We start from the raw sequence: 14,071 nt of genomic DNA, 5'->3' as shown, positions 1-14,071 counted from the left end.
TCCGCCCTGGTCCCTGCTGGGTAACAGCTGGGAGCCCTCCTGGGCATTTGCTGGGACTAAGCCAGACAGCACATGACACCAGGTGACATAATCAAGGCTGGGTTGGCACCCCCTCCCGAGGCCCGAGTGAGCCTGCAGCCAAGGGGAGGGGACGTCACTGGGTGCCAGGTGCTGGTGCAGGGGGAGAGGGAGCGGGCGGCCCCGGGGACCTGCGGGGTCCCGCAGGCAGAGCCACAGAGGCCAGGCCGCCCACAGCCTCCTTCCTCCGGGGCAGGGTGGGGCCCTGTGGTCTGCGTGTCTCTCTTGGGTTGGGTGGCATGCCTGGAGGGAAGGGCCAAGGCTCTCCGCTTCTGGAAGCCAAGATAAAGTGAGCACTGTGTGACCCCTCCTCGCCACTTGGCAGCTGGGACAGGGGTGGGGCACCTAACCGTCGAAGTCCCAAGATTTGGCTTCACACCCAAGTTACCCAGTGCGCCAGAACCTCAATTTCCTAGTCTGTAAAGTGGGGACACTAACCCCACCTAGCACGGCTGGGATGAAATGAGGGCGTGGCCCAGGCTGGCCCAGCAGGGGCCACTCCTGACTTTGCCGCTGGTGTCTGGAGAGACCTGCCCCGGGGGAAGTAAGGGGGGGGCCAGGACGAAAGCCCAGGAGGGGGGTGTCTCAGAGATCACACAGGATCAGGGAAGCGGGCTAGGGAGCAGCTGGTTGCATAGGGGGGCAGGGGCAGGAGGTGGGCGGCGGAGCCCCCCATGAGCCCCCTGTCGCCTCTGGGGGGCACCTCCTGGAGAGAAGGCCCAAGGGAGCCGGGCCTCTGGCGGGATGGGAAGAAGGGAAGTAGCCTGGGGAGCCTGGCCCGCATGAGGGGGGGGCGGTCCCAGGGGGCCCGGCTGGCCTTGGGGAGGGGGGCCCGGGGCCCCCGTGCACAAGCCAGGCCGGGCTGCCCCGGGGCGCTCAGGCTGAGCTCGCCTAGGCCGACATGTTTTCAGGCCTCTCGCGCACACCATTGCATCCTGCCACCTGTAAATAAAGCAGCCTGTGAATCTTTCATGGGCTTGTACTTAAAAATAGATGAGATGAGGCCTCTGGGCCCAATTCCCAGGTCTCTGCAGTGGGCAGGGCCAGGGCCGCGGGGAGGCGGGGAGGGAGGGCGAGGGCTGCCGGCCAGGGCACGTGGAGCCTGGGACGTGCGGCCCCGGACTCAGGCACCAATGGGCAACATCACCATCTGCATGTGGTTTCTGGAGCTCCTGGGTCACAGGCTGGGAGGAGGGTCTGGGAGCCGCAGAGCGACAAGACCCTTCTCCTCCCCAGAGGGATGTCTGGCTGGGACGTGAAGGGACAAAAGGGGACAGAGGGAAAGGTGGAGGGGTAGGGGGACACCGCTGGACAGCGCAGGGGAGAGGAGGCCCCACGAGGAGCCAGGGTTGGAGGTCTGGTGTACGGAAGGGCTGGGCCCCCCACATGGCAGCCCCCACGCGGCCCCCGCAGCCGTGACACGCGCGACTGACCCCTGCGCTTGGGTCAGCAGCCCACGTGAAGCTCCACCAGCCGCCAGAGCCTCGGGTCTCAGATGAGTCCTCGCAGGTGGCCTCGCCCAGCCCCCTCCCCGGACACACAGGCACACAGGGACCCAAGAAGGCATCCCCGGGACCCCGGCCAGCAACACGGAGCCCAGAGCCAGACCCAGGTGGCCCCCGTGGCCCCCAGGTGACTTGGGACCAGCCCTTCCTTCCTCGGTTTCCTGATCTGTGCACCGTGGGCCAGGATGGGCGCCCGGGGGCCCGTGAGGCCGTGTGTGAGACACCAGGCCTGCGGGCCTCTCCTCCTCGGACAGGCTGCCTTCTGGTCAGCTCACCCTTGGCCCAGCTGGCATCCAGACTCCATCAGCTGCCCCAGCACACCCCAGGCCGGCCCACCCGCTGCCCTCTGCCCTGCCCCGCCCGCTCCTGGCTTTGGCTGCTGGCTGCGGGGCTGCGTCTCGGGGCCAAGGAGCCTTGGAGGAGAGAGGAGCCAACGAGCGGCAGAGAAGGGGCGGGGGGCTGGGGGGGGCCCTCCATTCTGAAGGCCGGCATCCTGCCTCTGGCACGGGCTGGGGGTCAGTGAGGCAGGTTGCAAGGAGGCCCGAGGGAAGGCCCGGGGGACCGGGAGTGCGAGAGAGGAAGGCTGTGCCCTGCCCACCAGGCCCCGTGCACCCTTTCAGGAAGTATGCTGAATTCCCGCAGCCCTGAAGTCAGGGGGTCTGCTCCCCTCCACCGGACTGTGGCCAGGCGGGTGTCTGTCCCCCGAGCCACGCCGGAGGCACCTCGCGCACCCAATCTGGAGACTTAGACTCACCAGTTTGGAGGCGGGGGCCCAGCTCTGCAGAGACCTGGGCCTGAGTTCCACCCAGCGTCACTGGCTGGCGGCTCTTCCCCCTGTGGGCCACCGACGGTCCAGGCCCAGCGGGGCCCGGGAGATGGGCCCTCACCTTCCGGGGGTCCCCCTGCCGGTGCCTCGGTCCCAGAGCCATGTGCCCGGGGTCCCCCGACCTCTGCGCCACACCAGGCCCCCAGTGCCTCAGCCTCTCTGTGCAGCTGTCCCTTCCATCCCCGGGGCTTGAGAGCGGCAGGACCCCGCCCCCCGGCCCCCTACCTCACCGGTTTTTGGTGAACAAACGAATGAATGAGGCAGTGAGGGGATGACGGGATAGAGGAATCCTCCCTCAGGAGCCCAGAAGGAGAGCGCGTGTGCTGAGTGGAGCCTGGCAGCTCACGGAATACCAGACGGGGGACAATCGGGGACACTGTCCATAGAAAGACACCAAGGAGCTCTGGAGGTCAGGGCGGCTGGCAGGAGCGGTCGACGTGTGTCTGTGCAGGCAGAGTGGCCAGCACAGCGATGGCCCCGCAGGTATCCAGACCCGAGAACGCAACGGTCTCGGACATGGACCGAGCACCGCTGACCTGCACGCGGGCCTCAGGTACCGCCGTCTGTCCCTCGGCTCTCCCGTTTCTCCGTGGAGACCCCGCCCCACGCGGCTGGGGGTCGGACCGCTGTCTCTGCCCGCGCAGGCGCACTTGTTCAGATAAGCGGGCGGGGTTCTAGCCCTCGAGGGGTGGAAAGTGAGTCAGAGCCCCTAGCTCCGTCCATGAACCCAGTTAAAGTCCAGGTGAATTCATGGTGTAAACATAACCAAGGAAACTCCTGCGGGAGCACAGGGGCCATGGTGGAGGCGGAAGCCTGGCCGGTGGAGAGGAATCCGGGTGAAGACAGAAGCAGACCCTGCTCAGGACCACGCGGCACAGTATGCAGGCCCGGAGAGTGTCAGAACGCTAATGACAGCTGCAGCTGACCTTTCCAGAACAACCGGATCTGGCCTTTGACCGCCAGCCACCGCACACTTTGCCACCTGGAGGCCTGGACCAATGAGTCCTGAATCCTGCCGCCTCGAGTGAGAGGCCAGAGAGAGGCAAGGTCCCCCCGTTCAGCCCCACCTCACCCTGCCTCTGCCTGGATGCCAGCCAGGACGACTGCCAACATCCACCTGAGTCACCGCTCGGGGCAGGTGTGGCCTCCCGGTGGCCCATCCGGACACCAGTCACTGAGCTGATGAGCTTGGAACCAGAGCTGCAGCCCTGCCCTGGCTCCCTCTGCTTGCGGGCTGCTGTCGGTGCGGTCCCCGGAGGTAGGGTCGCCAGGTCTAGCAAATAAAAGCGCGGGACGCTGTAGGAGTTGGATTTCAGATAAACAGGGACTACTTTCTCAGCCCGAGTATGTCCCGTGTCATATTTGGAACATATCTCTACTAAAAAACGTTGTCTTTCTGAAATTCAGGTCGAACCGGGCGCCCGGTGTTTTATCTGGCGACCCCTCCCCCAGACTAGAGCCGCAGCCCCCGCGCCCGCCCCTGGGTTCTCGCGCGTCCTCGGCCTCCGCCCGCCAGCCAGCCGGGCCCCTGCCAAGCGCCGGGCAGTGCTGCCCTCTAGCGGACGGACCCCGGGAGGGCGGAAGCCGGACGGGAGGCGGGGCCAGGGCCAGGGCCAGGGGAGGCGGGGCCAGGGCCAGGGGAGGCGGGGCCAGGGTCAGGGGGAGGAGCCCCGAGAAGCCACGCCCCCGCGGGAAGCAAACGCCCGGGGGGGGGGGGGGGGGATCCACCCGAGCCGCCCGCCCTCGCCGCGCCCGCCGCGCTGCCCAGTCACCCCCTCCCCCCCACCCCCCGGGCTGCAAGCAGGGTGGGTTCTGGCTGGTGCCCGCCCTGGTGGGTGGGTTCCAGCCCCGCGTTGGGCTCTGGGCTGGCAGTGCCGGGCCTCCTTGGGATCCTCTCCTCCTCCCTCCCTCTGCCCCCGTCCCCCTCTTTCTCACGTGTGCCCTCTCGGTCTCTCAAAATAAATAACAGATGAGCGAAAAATAAAGAGAAAGTGAAACAAAGAAACCAAAAAGGCAGCGGGTCACCCCCTGGCCGCAGGGGCCCTTCCTTCCCCACTCCCATCCCAACACGACCAGCTCAAAGTCTGCCTGTGTGTTTGGCTTGGGACATGGTTTTGGAAGACCGGGAATCCTGCCGGGGGGGGGGGGGGCGGGGGCTGCAGGGGAGGAAACGTAAGTGAAAGTGGAGGCACAGTCTCCTTTACAAGGACTGCTGCACCTTGTGTCTGCCCCGAACAGGTCGTAACATCGACACCATTTCCTCCTTGAATAGTGACTCAGAGAACATCTGCCCCCCCCAGCGGCCAAAGGTTGCTGTCCCCCAGGAGGCCGCCCGGGACAGCCTCGGGATCAGAACTGGTTGGGAGGCCAGAGGTCAGTGGCTGGGGGCCAGAGGTTGGGAAATGAGACAGAGGCACAGAGACAGAGAGAGACAGGGCGTCCTGGCCAGGACTCCTGACTGGTGCCTCGCCTCCTAGATTCCCTTAGATGTCCTCTAGGCCTGCAGTCTGGAGCCCCCTCCTCCAGGGGGCCCTCTGGAACTTCCCCACCAGGTGCACCTCTCCTGCGCACTCGTCTGTCTTAGCCACCAGGCGAGTAGTCCACGGCAAGTGCAGGGCCGGGTGGAATTCACACGTTGCGTCCTGAGCACCTGCTCGTGGCTTCTTAGTGACGGCCGGCACTGAGTTCCAAGAGCAACAGATTACCAAGTAGGTGCTGCTGGGGAGTTGGAGCACGAGGTGAGGCGGGAGCACGAGTGAGTTGAATTCATGTTCTCTTGACCTTCCTCGGTGGGAATCCTGTCCCTCTAAATCAGGGATGCTGGGAGAGACTGCAGCTGTGCGGGCGGGAGCCAGGGCCCCTGCCCTCGGGGCAGGGGACGTCTGCCTGCTCACCTCGCACCTGCCCCGACAGAGCCCAGTTTGTTCCTCAGAGGCGGGGAAGCTCCTGGGAGTCATGTGAGCTCAGCGGCAGGGGCTCCTGCGTCCAGCAGTGGAGAACGGTGGCCGCCCAAAAAGACGCGTCCACATCCTCACCCCGGTGCCTGGGAATGGGACCTTGTTTGGAAAAAGGGGTCTCTGCCGATGTCTTGAATTACGGATCCTGACATGAGCGGGTCACCCTGGATTATCTGGGGGGGGGGTCCCTAAAGCCAGTGATCACCATCCTCATAGGAGAGGCACAGAGGACAGACAGGCAGACACAGGGTGAGGCCACGGGACTCGAGCGAGGGGGCCACAGCCCAGGAGAGCCCGGAGACAGCAGGAGCCGAAGGAGGCAGGAAGCACCCTCCCCGAGAGCACCCGAGGGTGAGCACGGCCCTGCCCGCACCTGCATTCTGGACTTCCAGCCTCAGAACACTGAGAATAAAGTTCTGCTAGGTTTTTTAAAAAAATTTTTTTAATGTTTATTTTTGAGAGAGAGAGAGAGAGAGAGAGCGGGAGCGAGGGAAGGGCAGAGAGAGAGGGAGACACAGAATCCAAAGCAGGCTCCAGGCTCCGAGCCATCAGCACAGAGCCCGACGCAGGGCTTGAACCCACAGACCGCGAGATCACGACCTGAGCCAAAATCAAGAGTTGGTCGCTCAACGCTCAACGGACGGAGCCTCCCAGGCGCCCCTGAGCAATTCTCCTTAAACTGGAGCTTTGTGCGGGGGCAGCATTGTAGCCAAGGAGGTTTATCCGGGGCACGATTATTGCTAACTGAAGACTTTCCCCGGGGCACCAGGCTGGCTCGGGTCAGTGGAACATCTGACTCTTGACCTCAGGGGCATGAGTTGGAGCCCCACGTTGGGCATGGAGCCGACTTTGGAAAACAACGCCTTTTGGATTCTTTGTAACTTGTTTTTCTCTCAGAATATTCTCCCCACGGAAGATGCGTCCAATTCCAAAAGTGTCCTGTGTCCTCCACCCCCCAGGAACCCTCTACTCGGGGTCCTCTCACACCCCAAGATACAGCAGGCTAAGACAGCGAACGGACCCATGGTCAGAGATTCAGGAGAAGCCCGGTGATGTGATTACGGCTGAGGGTCCCTTGTGCCAAAACGTCAGCCGGGCTCAGGGTCCTTCGAAGACTTGACTGGGGCTGGGGGATTCACAGGCCGCCAGCTGCTGCTGGCCGCGGGCAGGACGCCTGGGCTCCGGGCCACACTGACCGCCTGCCTGGCCAGGCTGCTTCAGTGTCCTCACTGCCTGGGTGGCGGCTTCCCCAGGGCGAGGGGTCTGAGACAGCAAGGTATATGCCAACACCCCCACTGTGCCAGGAGGTGGGGTCTCTGGGGGCCCCCTGGGGGCCTGGCCACCACGGCCACATGGGAATAAAACCACGGCGGGAGACACTGAGGTCAGACCCAGGGCAGAACTTTCTTACTGTAGCACCAAACCCTGGAACCTTCCGGGTCTCCGGGTCCCTGCTGCATAGTCCCTTCACGACTCTCACGGGGGCTCTACGTGGGGGACGATTCCTCGGCGCCTAATGGATGGCCGACCTGGGTCTCCGAGGGGGTGAGCAACCCCTCAGAGCCACTCGCTGTAGGCCCGGAACCTTCTTTCTGATTCCACATCTCAGCCTTCAGCCACCCTCTGATGCCACTGCCCACAGCGTCTTGGGTGCCATGGGTGGTGGTCACAGCCACCAGCCTGCCCCGCCGTGGCTATCTCTGTCCCTCCCTCCACTCCCCCGCCCCACCCCTGCCCACATCCTGACCCCCTGCTGGTCTTGTAGGAGCTTCTCCAGGGATGCAGAGGTCACCAGGTCCCAGGCAGAGGCAGACTTGGCCCTGGGTGCAGGGAGTGGGGGGTCCAGGGGAGAGCCCGACATGGATCGGGTGTGGGGGTCAGGGTCTGACGGGGAGTCCCAGCATTCAGGGGGCCCGGTGACCTGTCAGACAGGGAGGGGGGCCTCTGTGCAGTGGGACCCACCCAAAGGGGGTTGCCTGGGCGGGGAGGGGGGTGCTGCATGGGAGTCCTGGCAGGCGACAGCGTTCACAAAGCGCGAGGCAGGCAGGAGCAGGTGCCTTCTGGGACTGCAGGAACGGTGGGCCGAGGGGCGGCTCACAGAATAAGGTCAGTCCTTGGCCCCAGAGGACCGTGCCACCCGGAGGGAGAAGCAGCGGGCTAACCGCACCCCCCCCAACCAGGATGGCATCCTCGCAGTTTTCATAGTTTGGGGCCCATGGCGGTGGCCAGGCGGGGCCCTGCCGAGCATTTATCATGGAAAACAGCTAAAGCCTTTGACCTGCAGGTACCCGGCCGAAAGTTAATCATTAAGGAATGGGGCACAGATTCAGCCAGAAGTCCACCCACCCAGCCTTGACGCAGGAAGGAGAAAGGTCAGACAACCCTAAACACCCACCGGGAGGCAACGGGTTACGTAAATCAGTGTCCCTTCAGGCAACAGAACATTGCGTCACCCTGGAAATGGCGCGGGGGCCCTGGGCTCTCAGACCCGAGCTTGGTCCGTTCTAACGGAGAAGCGCGTGCCCCAGGGTCCCGGAGGAGGTCTGCCCCAGGACACAGGGGCCGCGGAGGTGCCCCTCGGGAAGTCCAAGGCCCTGGGGAAAACCAGTCTTTCTGGGGCCCAAGGGAAGCCTGTCTTTACCACGAGGGTTAGACCATGTCTGTGATGTAGCATCAGAACGAACACACAGCATTTCGGACTTCACTGCCAACTGCGGGTCCCCGAGAATGGGACTGAGGACTCCGGTTCTACTGAGAGAAGCAGGTCAGGGAGCAGTGCGGGGGGGGGGGGGGGGGGACGTGCAGGTGCACACAACAGCGGCGGGGGCTGAACCGCACTCCATCCACACGCGCGCGTGCAAACAGCACTCGCGGCTGACACGACAGGCGCTCGCTTCTCGGGGTTCCGGAGCCAGGACGCTGGAGGTCAGGGTCGGCTCCTGGTGAGAACTCCCCGGGCTTGCAGACGGCCGCCTTCTCTGGGTGCGCGCACCTGTGGGGAGAGGTGGGGAGACGGGGGGGGGGGGGGGGCGGGGGGGAGAACCGGGGGCACTAACCCCATCACCCCCAGTCCCCTCCCAGCAGCATCACCTGGGGGGTTAGAGCTCAGGCTGTGGAGCTGGGGGCCGGACTCGGGGCCACAGTAAGGCGTCCCCCCTTTCACGAAAAGCGGTCACAGGTACAGTCGGCGGAAGGTGAGCTAGCTACGCACGGGAGGTTTACACACACACATGCACACGCGCCCCTGAAAAAAGTCCCAGAAAATCCCAGGGACGTTTGCCAAAGTATCCCCCTGTGGCACCCCCAAAATCATCACCGTGGGGACAGCCAGCCACGCTGATTCGGGGTCGGTCTGTCGCGCCCACGTGGTTCTCTGCGGGCTCCCGGTGGCCCTCTCTGCCAGAGTCAGGCCGGGAGGCCGGTGCCCCTGCGGGACAGAGCTGGACCCAGGCCACCGCCCTGGGCTTCTGGCTGCGCCCTGGGCTGGGAGAGAGTCACCCGAGCCAGGGGCCGGGACTCCCTACCTCCCTCACGCCCCCTTCCTAAGGAATAAAGCCAACTTTTGGTCACTTAAAAATGCCGAAATATATAGGCGTCATTACAAAGCGGACAGGGGCCCCCTCCTCCTCCCAGCCCATCCCCCAAGGGGAGCGCGGTTAACCAGCCCGCTTCCGGACGCAAACACGCACACGTTATGCCGGTGCGGCCGCACGCACACCACGGGCTCGCCGCCCACGCACACGGAGGCACGCCCTCTGTTCGTCACAAACACGGTAGCATTGCACACGGAGCGCTTTGCGATTTGCTTCTGTGGTTGTAGCGGGTTGAGCGGTGCCCCCACGCGGCAGTTATGTCCGCCTGGAACCCGAGTGTGGCCTTTGTGATCTTGGCAGAGGCGCTCGAGGATCTGGAGGGGAGATCGCCCCGGATCACCTGGACGGGCCCTGCTCCCAGCCGCTGCCCTTGCAAGAGCAGAGGAGACACCGCAGGGATCGGGGATCGGGCTGGGGCGCCTGGCCCCCATCCCCTGCAGACAGAGACGGCCTGCGCCTGGGGAGGTGGCCCTGAGCTCCTGCCCGTATCCAAACCATCCTGCCCCGCCCCACCCCCACCTGGAGGGGTCGCCCTGGGGCCCTGAGAACTCCCAAGCTTCCTCCCCTCTCCAGAAGCCCCCCCACACTGAGAAAGTGACCCTCCTCCCTGCGTGCCTGGAGCCCCCACCCCTGCTGGGGAGGTGGCCCCCCAGACGAGCCCCCCCCACCCCGCCCCCGCCTCCTTATCCCAGCCAGAGTGAGCCCTCTGGGCCACGCACTCACCGGCCGGTGGTCTGCGCCCCGTCCCCGGTGATCCTGGGCCCTCCGGGCTGAAGTTCCACATCCAGAGCCCTCGTCAAGGGCCCACAGGACCCCGTGCCAGCTGAGACCTCCAACCTCACACCTGCTGTGGTGCTGCGGTTTCATACCTGTCCGTGGCCTCTGGGCCTCTGCATACTCTGTTCCTCTGCTGGAACCGCACTCCTGCCCGGCCGCCCCCGTCCCTCATCCTGGAGGTCCCAGACATCACCCTCCCCGGGCCTGGCCTGGGTCCCCACCACGTGCTGGGCTCCTCATTCTCACCCCCTCCCAGAACACCCACCTGAAGGGGACGACGTGGCCCCTGACCTCAGTCCAAAGGTCAGTGGGGCCCAGGGCAGTGGGATGGGTTATCCCTGGAAGGGCAGGCTTCCCGGGAGCCATTTTCCCTGTGACATACTTGCGCTCAAGACTACCGGGTAGCAGCACCCGGGACTTTTAGTCGGACGTGTGACTATCCAGAGGAAGACGACACTTCCCAGCCATCTTTGCAGCAAAAAAGGTCATGTGACTAAGTTTACAGGCACTTGAACAGAAGTGATAGATTAGTTCCAGGTCCTTAAAGGGAGAGGCGTGCTTTTCACTTCTTTGCTCTTCCTCCGTGCTGGAGTGTGGAGGTGATGGCTGGAGCTGCGGCAGCCATTTTTGACCACAAGACAGAAACCATGTCTTGAGGACTGCAGCACAGAAGGCAGGAGTTTAAGTTCCTGACAACAGGGGTTCTCAGCCCTTGGGTGCTTACCCTCTGAGCACAATGTGAGAGATAAATAAACTTTTCTCCTGATTAAGCCACTTTTATTTCAGGGTCCCTTGGTGAAACCTGTTATGCTTCATGAATTCTTGGGCCTGTGATGTACACGATGTAACTACTCGGTCTGTGTAGTGAGTTGGATAGTGTCCCCCCAGACTCATATCCACTTGGAACCTCAGAATGTGGCCTATTTGGAAATAGAGTCTTTGAAGGCCAGGTGTGAAGACGCAAAGACAGAGAGGGGACACACAGGGGGACGGCCACCATGTGACAATGCAGGGGAGAGACGGCAGCGATGCAGCCACAGGCCAAGAAGCACCAAGGATGCGGGAGAAGCAGGAAGGACCCTCCCCCAGAGCCTCCCCAGGGATGGCCCCCTCCCTCGCCTCCGTTTCAGACTTCCGGTCTCCACAGCCGTGGGCGGATCGATTCCTTTGTCTTCAGCGGGCCCGTCTGTGATACTTTGTTACAGCAGGCAGTTATGCCCTAGGAAACCAATGTGGTTTGCAGGGTGTTCTGGTGTTTTTTTGCTCTTTTGCAAAATTACAGATTAATGACGCCCCTTCTGGGTGCTGTGGACTGCAGGAATAAATGACAGCTGCTGACCTTGTGGGGCCTCTTGTGCTCGCGCGTGGCGGGCGCCTGCTCTCTCACCCCACCCACCAAAACTCATCTGCCCAAGCAGCTGGCGCTTCCCAGTCGGGCACGGGCCGCCGTCGCCACGGGGATCCATCACGGCGACACCCCGTGTCACCGATGGGATGCAACACACGGGACTTCGCACTGACGCAGACCTGGTCACCGCACACCAGACCCGACTCCTGCCCAGGGCTGGCTCACCGATGGGGTGGGTAGGCGGGCACCGCCTGGGCGGGCGACCCTAGCTCCTGGCAAATGACTCCATCAGACTTGGACCCTCCCTCGGGCTATGCATCTCGCCTCCGACCTCACCCCTGCGCTGCTTCTCCAAGCCAAGGAGCTGAGGGGCCGTGGGTTTCGCCTGCAATCTGCAAGGTGTTTCTTTCATCACAAAGGACGCCCCGTGGCGGGCCGGGGCTTGAGGTGGCCGGGCTCTCCACGCGTCCTGCCGCCCCAGCACGTGGTGTTGCTGACCCTTCCCCAGGGTTCGCTTATGAGGATTTCTGACTCCACCTCTGTGCCCGCTTCCGGCCTGAGCACCAGGGCTGCCCCCAGACAGGCACACGTCCGCTTGATCCCCTCCTGGGTAATGACCAGGACGAAAGGGTGGGGGTGGGGCTGCATAGATCTTCTTCGGATATTCAGTATTCTACCCTGACCCTCCCGAGCAGGGTGCTTTGTCTTTCCTCCCAGGGCACCCTTCCGGCCGGCCAGGGGACCCATGGGACGCAAAGCTGATGCTGGTCGAACAACCTGGACCCCCCAGGGCGACTGTCCAGGCCCTGGACCCAAAGATAACCTGGTCGAGGACACTGGGTGCCTGCAGAAATCGCTGGCCATCTGCTCGCTGCGATTTTCTGGAACACCAGCCTCCCGGGTGCCGGGGACAGCCGTGCACTGACTGTGTCTCACTGGGAGCACTCCACTGCAAAACCACACGGGAGTTCATCTTTTCCACAAAAGTGTTCGAACAACTAGATAGCCATGTGCAAAAAAGGCCAACAAAACACAGAACCAAAAACCAAACTACTCCCTTGATCTACCTCCCGCACCACGTACAAAAGTTAGCTCTAATGCAATCGCTGAGGTACATGTAAAACTTAATACGGTAACTCCCCCCACCCCCATCCACAGGGGATACATCCCAAGACCCCCCAGTGGACGCGGATGGTACTGAACCCTACATGCACAGACCTATGTTAAAGTTTCATTCCTAAATCAGTGGCTGAAACAGAGTAACAGTAACTAAAAGTTGAATGGCTGTAGCAATATGCCGTAATAAAGTAACAGGGCTGCGGGCTCTCTGTCACAACATCTCACTGCCCTGAGGCTGCCCCTCTCCTGAGGCTCTGGGAGGATGAGGTGCCCACGTGATGGGATGAAGGTGGCCAGGGATCTGCCAGAAGGAGGGTCACGTGGTTCTGGACCCCGGCTACGGGGGGGGGGTAAGCGGCAGACACAGCTGCTGCAAAACCTCTAGAAGAAAACCCAGATGTTTGCACTGCTCAGTTAGGCAAAGATTTCTTAGATGTGACAGACGTGAAATGCACAAACCACAGGAGGAAAAAATGGGTCACTTGGACTCCGTCGACCTCAGGAGCTTGCGCTCTTTTATGTTACTTCATTTCCTTTTTTTGGGATCTTGCGCTCTTTGAAAGACACTCAAGGGAAACAGAAGACAAGCCACAGACGGGGAGAAAAATCTTTGCAGATCACCTGTTTGATAATGTCGCGGCAATGATGATACAAAGGACTCTCAAAGCTCAATGACAAGGAAACAACACAATAAAAAGAAAATAGGGAAAAATACATTTAAAAATATACGCATTTTAGCAGAGAAGCCATACGGGTGGTTAAGAAGCTCGTGGAAAAAAAAAAAATGTTCGACATCGTCAGTCGACAGGGAAAGGCGGGTCCAGCCACAAACAGACACCGCGGCGCGCTCGCCAGCGCGGCCAGAGCTCCCGCTCCCGCCCGCAGGTGCCGTGAGGACCAGGACCCGGGGCGACGCCCCGCTGACCCCAGCCCGGCGGAGTCCGGGCTCACATCTCTGCCAGCCTCCTCCCCGCGGGAAGGGAAAACGCACCCTCTCACAAAACCCAAGGCGACGTTGAAGGCAGCCGGGCCCCCGCCCCTGCCCCCCACGTCCGCGCGAGCGCCGACCGAGCCCGGCACCGGTGCGGGCGCGCGGCTCCGCGGGCACACGGGCGCTCAGTGAATTTCTGGCTTCTGCCGGCCACAGGCCAGACCCCAAGGCTGTCCCTGCTCTCTTCCGTTTATGGGCCGCGGGGGCGCCGATCAGGGCCGGGGCTGCGGGGGCTCGAAGGGAGGGGGCCCGCTGGTGGGGGCGCTGCGGGGCTGCACGCAGACACCCCGGCGGAACCGCGCACAGAGAAGGGCGCACTCACCGCGTTCCCTGAAAAATGGAAGAAGCGGGCCAAGGCTCGCACTGCGTCCGTCCACCCCTCCTCCAGGCCCGCCGGGTGGCTGGCGCCGGACGCCCCCTCCGCGCCCCCACGCGCCCGACCCCTCCCCAGGGCGCCCTGCCGGCGGCCGGCTCGTCCCTCCGCCCGGCGGGTCCGCCGCAGCTCGCGGTGACGCCTCGCGGCGACAGCCCCGCCGCCAAAGCCCGGGGGTGCGGGGCCGGGGCGGGGCCGCGGGTGCCCCCTCCGCCATCCGCCCCTCCCCCGCTAGCCCCCGCCGCTCCTCCCGCGCCCCCTCCCCTCCCCGCCGCTCCCCGGCGCTCCTCCCCTCCTCCCCCCGCCCGCGTCTCTCTCCCGGCGCCCCTCCCCTCCTCCTCCCGCGCCCCCGCCCCTGCCCCTCGCCCGCGCCCGCGCCCGCGCCCGCGCCCGCGCTCGCGGCCCCGCCCGGGCCGACCGGCGGAGTGCGCCCTCGCGTGGACGTGGACGTGGACGCGGGCGCGGGCGCGGGCGCGGGCGCGCGGGGAGGCGGCGGCGGAGGGC

General features: G+C 63.8%; 1 pseudogene; it reads left to right on the top strand.

The window, feature by feature from the left end:
- Positions 1-6,049: 6,049 nt before the first annotated feature.
- LOC122475541 lies at positions 6,050-6,175 on the top strand (annotated as a pseudogene).
- The last annotated feature ends 7,896 nt before the right edge of the window (positions 6,176-14,071 follow it).

Source organism: Prionailurus bengalensis, chromosome D4 (assembly GCF_016509475.1).
Source record: "Prionailurus bengalensis isolate Pbe53 chromosome D4, Fcat_Pben_1.1_paternal_pri, whole genome shotgun sequence".
In the NCBI taxonomy this organism is placed as follows: Eukaryota; Metazoa; Chordata; class Mammalia; order Carnivora; family Felidae; genus Prionailurus; species Prionailurus bengalensis.
Note: the sequence above shows the minus strand (reverse complement) of the source record. Positions and strands in the feature narration are given on the sequence as shown.